Below are 7,770 nucleotides of genomic sequence, written 5' to 3'. Positions count from 1 at the left end.
CATAAAATAATTATAATCCGTGGTATTTTCATGTTCATCTTTTGTGTCTGTCAGGTATGTGAAATCAGTCTATTTGTAGTTATATTGTGATAAACTTGCAGCTCTAACACATTGCATTGCTGTCTGAGGCATTTTCTCATGACATTCAAGAAACATTACACTTACACACATTGCACTGTGCAACTTCCACTGAACCACGGTTCTCCAAATTTTGACAAACTTGTGAAAACAAGTCTGTCAGCATATTTGTTTTCAGACTAAATGAGTAACAAAACTCCAAGTTAGCAGATTTACATCCTTTCTAAAGCACAGGGTCTCTTGTAACCAGCATATTTACAATACAGCTTACAAGAACGATAGGAAGTTGTGTAAAATGAAAAGAAACAGTACACATTATTCTCCTTCATCTGGGTCATTTCTTTTTTTATTGTCATCAATCAAGTTTTTCTTCCATTGTATTTATTGTGTGTGATGACTGTTATGCCAGCATGACATGTTATGCCAACATGTCAATAATTCTTCCTTCATTTACAATGTTTTGTCATAGTTTAAAAAAAAAAATTCCTGACAAATAAACTTATCATAAAGACATAAAAGCCTACATGAGTTCCAACGTCTGCTTTTGAACTCAGTAAAATTGTGTTTTTGTGTTTGATCTTGGGTTTTTTAAAAGTAAACTGTCTGATCATATCATCAAATCATTTTACATCAAATCATATTCTTATGCTCGAATGGCAAAAAAAAAAAATAGTCCAGACCTAATGGACCATTGACTAAGCCCCACCCCCTTAGTTACTGTTGCCAACTGGCAGTCAAGCAGTTGCACAAACTGTGGCCAGCTCTAATACTTTTTTCTCCAGAGTTTCCTGAGTGTCCAAGTTCCAGGAAGTTAGTAGCTGAATGCTATCGGATCATTTGTCTTTGGGGGCAAGGCTTAGCCAAAAACTCTGGCATGACTTGAAATTTACTCTGAGATGCTCCCCATGCAGTCTGACTGAGCTTGACTGAGCAGCAGACCAGATGTAGTGGTGAAACGGGTCCTCTGGGTCTTCTTGAAGATGAATTTGTGGGAAGTGGCGATCTTGCAGCAGTTGCGATTCTGGTGACTATGTTGATTCAGTAGATTTTAGACCTGCAGTAGCTGCTGTAGCCATTCTCGTAATTAAAGCTATAAATGAAAGAAAACACTTTTATCCATGTCCAATTCTTCAAATTTTTGCACATGAGACACAATAGTACTTACATTCACCATCAATGATAAAGGAGCCCCTGTCGATGTCAAATCCAGAGATGTCTGACGCTATACTCATCATAAAACTTCTTATTTCAGTGTCAGTAGGAGCAGAGGATTTCACAAATGTGACAAACACAGTGTTGATGATTGATCCATTCCTGCAAAACAAAAAGTTTTGCATTAAATGTAACATTTTTCATTGTTTTTAAATGTCACAATTTTCAATTCCAACAAATTACAACCTTTAAAAAATTACCTGAATGATACCACAATCACAGACATGAAGGAGGAGAACCGCACTTGGAAGAATGGCGTTAGCTGCAAGAGAAGAAGATTGACAAATTTGATAAATCCTAAAACTGTGAAGCATTCTTCTCCAAATAACTGTTACTTGGACTCAAGTTGAACAGTCATCATTTTTGTAAATATTTTTTGAGACTTTGAAATATAGATTTCTAGAAATTGTGGAAATTTTCAACAGTGAAACAGTTTTGCTACGCACTGAGGTAAAATTCAAGTCTGGTTGGAATGATGATGAGGATGTTTCATTTCTCGATACATACATCAGCACTTGTGAGGTTGGAACGTACCTGATTCTCAATCATCGAAGCTCGGATTTTAAAAGCAACAGAGGATGAATTCAGCAAGTCTTCTGTAAATGTTTGGAAACGTGATTTGAAAGTCAGATTTTTTGTCAGGACATCCTGAAACGCTGTTGCAGTTGTTCCAAGTGTGCAGCTTGAATCAGGTGTTGCAGAAGCTCTTTGTTTTGATTTTTTGGCAGCCGTGATGGCAGTTACAGTTAGATAAGGTGAATCATATTCTTCTGGGGTTGTAGCATCAGGTGTAGTAGATAATGGTGTTGTTTCCTCTGTTGAGGTTGTAGGATCAAAAGTTGTCTCAATTGTTGTAATGTCAACAGTTGTGGTTTCCTCTGTAGTGGTTGTAGGATCAGGTGTAGTAGTTTCTTCTTCGGTTGTTGGCTCAGGTGTAGTAGTTTCTTCTTCGGTTGTTGGCTCAGGTGTAGTTGATACTGTAATGGTTGCAGGGTCAGATGTAGTAGTTTCTTCTTCGGTTGTTGGATCAGGTGTAGTGGATACTGGATTGGTTGTGGGATCAGGAGTAGTCAGGATTGTTGTAATATCAGCAGTTGTGGTTTCCTCTGCAGTGGTTGTGGGTTCAGGTGTAGTGGATACTGTAGTGATTGTGGGTTCAGGTGTAGTGGATACTGTAGTGGTTGTGGGTTCAGGTGTAGTGGATACTGTAGTGGTTGTGGGTTCAGGTGTACTGGATACTGTAGAGGTTGTGGGTTCAGGTGTAGTGGATACTGTAGTGGTTGTGGGTTCAGGTGTAGTGGATACTGTAGTGGTTGTGGGTTCAGGTGTAGTGGATACTGTAGTGGTTGTGGGTTCAGGTGTAGTGGATACTGTAGTGGTTGTTGGTTCAGGTGTAGTGGACACTGTAGTGGTTGTAGGTTCGGGTGTAGTGGATACTGTAGTGGTTGTGGGTTCAGGTGTACTGGATACTGTAGTGGTTGTGGGTTCAGGTGTACTGGATACTGTAGTGGTTGTTGGTTCAGGTGTAGTGGACACTGTAGTGGTTGTGGGTTCAGGTGTAGTGGATACTGTAGTGGTTGTTGGTTCAGGTGTTGTGGACACTATAGTGGTTGTGGGTTCAGGTGTAGTGGATACTGTAGTGGTTGGTTCACGTGTAGTGGACACTGTAGTGGTTGTTGGTTCAGGTGTAGTGGATAATGTAGTAGTTGTTTGTTCAGGTGTAGTGGATACTGTATTGGTTGTGGAATCAGAAGTTGTCAGGATTGTTGTAATATCAGCAGTTGTGGTTTCCTCTGCAGTTGTTGGTTCAGGTGTAGTGGACACTGTAGTGGTTGTTCGTTCAGGTGTCGTGGACACTGTCGTGGTTGTTGGTTTAGGTGTAGTGGACACTGTAGTGGTTGTTGGTTCAGGTGTTGTGGATACTGTAGTAGTTGTGGGTTCAGGTGTAGTGGATATTGTAGTGGTTGTTGGTTCAGGTATAGTGGATACTGTAGCAGTAGTTGGTTCAGGTGTTGTGGATACTGTAGCAGTAGTTGGTTCAGGTGTTATGGATACTGTAGTGGTTGTGGGTTCAGGAGTTGTCACAGTTGTAATATCAGCAGTTGTGGTTTCTTCTGGAGTTGTTGGCTCAGGTGTGGTTTTTTCTGGAGTTGTTGGCTCAGGTGTGGTTTCCTCTGGAGTTGTTGGATCAGGTGAAGTGGTTTCTTCTGGAGTTGTTGGATCAGGTGAAGTGGTTTCTTCTGGAGTTGTTGGATCAGGTGAAGTGGTTTCTTCTGGAGTTGTTGTTGGATCCACTGTGGTGGCTACTATTGTGGTTTTGACTTTAGGTGCTGTTGTTTCTTCAGTTGAGGTTGTGGGATAATCAGTTGTTTCAGTTCTTGTGAAAACAGTAATTGTGTTGTCTTCTGCAGTTGTTGTAGGATCAGGTGTTGTTTCTTCTGGAGTTGTAAAATCAGTAGTTGTGGTTTCCTCCGTAGTTGTTGATGTTTCATGCTCAGGTGTTGTCATTTCTTGTGTTGCTGTTGTTGGAATAGGAGTTGTTGACATTGTTGTGAAATCGGCTGTTGTGATTTCCTCTGTCGTTGTGATATCAGGAGTTGTTGTTGTCATCATTGTATAAAGGAGTATTTGTTCTTTAGTTGTTGTTGGTCTTGGTGTTGTGTCTGCAGTAAGAGCTGTTTTGAAAACAGGTGTTATAGTTACTGCACAGAAAGTTACGGAGAAAAGTCATAGGTATTAAAATACATGATGTCCTTTTTATATCTGTTTTCAAAGTAGTGATACTGAACATTTGCTGACTGGGGAATCTATTTTAACAAAATGTTGTCTGATTGGCTTATCTATTCCACCTACATTTAACAACAAATGACAACCCACCGCTTAGCAGGAGGAAAATTGTTAAAGTGCATCCAACACCCATTCCGATCTCCTCTGAATCTGTAAAACAAAATAAGCTTATGGAACAGAGCCAACAATTAGTGTCCTTACTTTCTACAGTTAAAGTAAAGCCTCAGTGGTTGTTTTGTTTTGTTGGTTCATTTGCGAAATAAAATAAATGTAATGTTCAATATTACACACCACATATCACCCTTAAGACATGCACGGCCTACAATATACTGGTACACTCACTGTTCAAGTCCTGCTCAGTCACTGTTATTTTTTTCTTTTCAATCCTGGTTGGCGTCTAAGAAGACAAGGTCATCAACGTGAGTGGCGTGAAGGCTCGATGGATGATGAATGACAGTATTCACAGCCAGCAGGTTCTCCATGGCGGGAATGGCTCGTTCCTCCCGAGCTGAAAAAATGCACCAAAAAGCTGCTCAAGATCTTGTTCACTTTGAAGGTTCATATTTGTTAACCAGAGTCAATTGCTACTGATGTCCAAAAGCACACCTGGGGATTATTAATGCTCTAGAAACTGTGGTTACTGTTATAATTTTAAACCAATGTTTTCATGCGTGTGTGTGTGTGTGTGTGTGTGTGTGTGTGTGTGTGTGTGTGTGTGTGTGTGTGTGTATGTGTGTGTGTGCTCGCTCTCTCTTTCGGAGTATTCCCAGCCTGGTCATGACTGGCAGCCAATGTTTTCCAATTGTGAGAGCAAAAGCCATTCGGGCAATAAAAGGCACTCAAACATATAATATTAAACACCTTAAGGTCGGTACACACTACAGGATAATCGGGCCCAAAAACACTGATATGATTAAGTGAATGAAATGATTGTCTTCATTAATTGGTAACTGTAGAGATAAATGAATAAAAACACTGCAATACCTGAGAGCTAAATTAGGGAAAACTGTTCAAGTCACTTTTGACTGTGCAAATTTTGGAACATTGAATCTGTCTTTTGTTAATTTCATGTGTGTGGTCTCTGAATTGGGGACAATTTGAAGAATCCTGCTGTGTGTACCAGGCTGTAGCAGCTAAACACGACAAGGGAAGAAAAAACAAACACTTTATTGTGAAAGAACACTTCATTTTAGCTAAGTCATAGCCCAACTAATAGAGAACTCAAAAAAGGGGAATCTGATTAGTGTAAAACAGAAGTTACGAATGTGACTGTGGTTCTATGAGTCCCGGATGACTTCCAGACGGCGGTGCTGAAAGCACTGGAACTTTCCCTTTGTGCATGCACAGTTCGAGTGTTTATACCATCAATGTCACTTGTGACCCCTTGGTGATCCTTGAAAGGTAATAGGTTCTGGCGTCAAGCCCAGGTTCGGTTCCTACAGAATCTTTTTGCATGATCACGAGGATTCTGAGTGATGGAAAACTCTGGCAGTCATCCAGGATTCATAGAACTGCAGTTACACTCGTAACTTTCATTCTATTTCATCCCCCCGACTGCCAGATGGTGGTGCTGCAAACACTGAACAACTTAGCCCAACTTAGTCATGCAGAGACAAACCTCATTGAGAACCTCACTACACCACTCTGGTGTAGTGGCAGCACACACCTGATGGTAGTGGGCAGCTTGCCATCTGAGAAGAATGGCAAATTGTATCCACAATGTAGTGGGGTCAGCACTGTTTGGAGAGAGCAGAGCCTCTGTCAGATCCCCAATAACATACCAAAAGTTGTTCAGAGGTACAAATTCCCATAGTAGCATCAATATAGCATCCCAGGGCTCTTGTTGGGAACCAGAGTTCTACCCTGTCTTGAGGAATGGTTGATGGAGAGCCTTACAGGCTGAATCGACCATAGACCCAACAGCACCTTTTGAAAAGGGATAACGTTCCATGTTCGAGTGGCACCCTGAACATCTGGGTGCCACTTCAGGCATAATGGGCTGACAAAGCTTTTACCTGACCTACACATTTTGGCAAAGTAATGGATAGCAAAAATGTTGTCTTGTGTGGCACCAACTGTAGCATCACTGTTGCCAAGGGCTCACAGAGAGATTGCCTCAAGCCATCCAGCACTAAGTGCAGTCCCATGGTGGAGCCAGAGGGGCTCTTAGTGGGAGTGAAGCCTCAGAGCCCCCTTCGGAAAGCTGATGCCAGGTTGTTGTTCCTTACTGTGCCAATTGAAACTTTATCTAGCTGGGCTGATATTGCTGCCACATAGACCCTCAGGGTAGGTGGAGGATTTAGGAGATTACAAGAATCCAAATTCATGGGGACTAGTAAAAAGACAGGGTCCTCTCTCCCGATGTTGCACCAGTTAGTCACTTTTCACCTATTATCGTATTGCAGCTGGGTGGACAGCAACCTGACATTCAAGATGACTCACCTAACAGGCTCCATACAGCTGCTTAGCAGTGATTTTGGTGTCTCACTAGCCAAACACATAAGCTGAGTTAGTAAGGACAGGAGTGCCAAAACTGACCTCCATGCTGGGACAACAGATGTCCCTGCTGTTGGGGCACGGTTTGCTGGGTTTGCTGTGAGAAGGTCTGCACAGCATGGGAAACCATGCCCAAGCTGGCCAGAAAAGAGGCCCACCAGCAACAGCATGTGGCCCTCCAGGCAAATTCTATGGGGTGTGTCAGATCAGAGAAAGTGGCGACAATTGGTAACATCAGGATGCAGCAGCATATCTTAACCTAAAGATTGGTGGTTCCCCTCAGGGAAAATACAAGTGGATAGTGGGTCAGTACCTCTGAGATAGTGGAGTACTCCAGCAGGAGAGGAATCTGATAGCACATCCAGGCCTCTGGCAATTTAGCCACACACTGGTCCCTGGCTTCCTTTATAGGTTTGTCTCTGCACCATTTCCTCTCGTTGCTCTTATTCTTCTCCATATGGGAAAATGCCCAAAAGAAGGTAATGAAATCACTGTGGTGCGGCTCACTGCTCTGTTTTTTTCATATTCCATGCCCCTCCAAAATGGCGCATGAGGGGGCCACGTTGCCGGTTTGATCACGTGTCTGCAAAAGACCGATTACATGTCCCACAGGCTGGCCAGACAGGTCGCAGCCCAACTGAGAGGGGATTCTGGGAGGTCTGCAACAACCAGGTGAACCTGGTGCTGCCCAGGTGGTTGATGTGGAAGACCGCCAAGGTGTTGACTTCCCCTTAGGTATGGCTAAGAAACATGTAAGGGCCAGGTGTACTGCTCGCAGCACGCAACAAGTCATCTACGGCCTCACTCAGCGAGTTCCAAGCAGCTGATGAGGACCACGGGTCTGACACCATGGGAGCCACACTACTCTCATCATCCTGGAGGAAGGTACCACTGGTAATGCAATAATGAGAACCTTCCATTGCTTGAGATGTGCCACTTCTTCTGTGCATTAAGCTGAGGGAAGGGGCACCTAAACCGCAGATTCAAGACCTCTGGGACAGTGAGCAGGATTACTATTGCAACAACTCATCATCAGGGTAAAACTAACCTGTCTCACGATGGTCTAATCCCAGCTCATGTTCCGTATTAGTGGGTGAACAATCCAGCACTTGGTGAATTCTGTTGGACTGAGGCTATGTCCACAAGAGGGAACGGCCGGGAGCAGGGAGCATGAACGATGCATTCATCGTCCACGGC

General features: G+C 42.9%; 2 long non-coding RNA genes across 2 annotated transcripts in view; one reads left to right on the top strand and one right to left on the bottom strand.

Annotated features, from left to right (window-relative positions):
- Positions 1–7,615: 7,615 nt before the first annotated feature.
- Positions 7,616–7,770, bottom strand: part of LOC115385533 (uncharacterized) — a 12,420-nt gene continuing 12,265 nt past the window's right edge. The window contains exon 3 of the long non-coding RNA XR_003931144.1: positions 7,616–7,700. This is a non-coding gene — a long non-coding RNA (uncharacterized LOC115385533). The remainder of the gene's footprint in view (positions 7,701–7,770) is intronic.
- Positions 7,618–7,770, top strand: part of LOC115385527 (uncharacterized) — an 11,740-nt gene continuing 11,587 nt past the window's right edge. Inside the window, exon 1 of the long non-coding RNA XR_003931143.1 lies at positions 7,618–7,694. This is a non-coding gene — a long non-coding RNA (uncharacterized LOC115385527). The remainder of the gene's footprint in view (positions 7,695–7,770) is intronic.

The sequence above is a fragment of the Salarias fasciatus genome, chromosome 3 (genome assembly GCF_902148845.1).
Source record: "Salarias fasciatus chromosome 3, fSalaFa1.1, whole genome shotgun sequence".
Classification (NCBI taxonomy): Eukaryota; Metazoa; Chordata; class Actinopteri; order Blenniiformes; family Blenniidae; genus Salarias; species Salarias fasciatus.
Note: the sequence above shows the minus strand (reverse complement) of the source record. Positions and strands in the feature narration are given on the sequence as shown.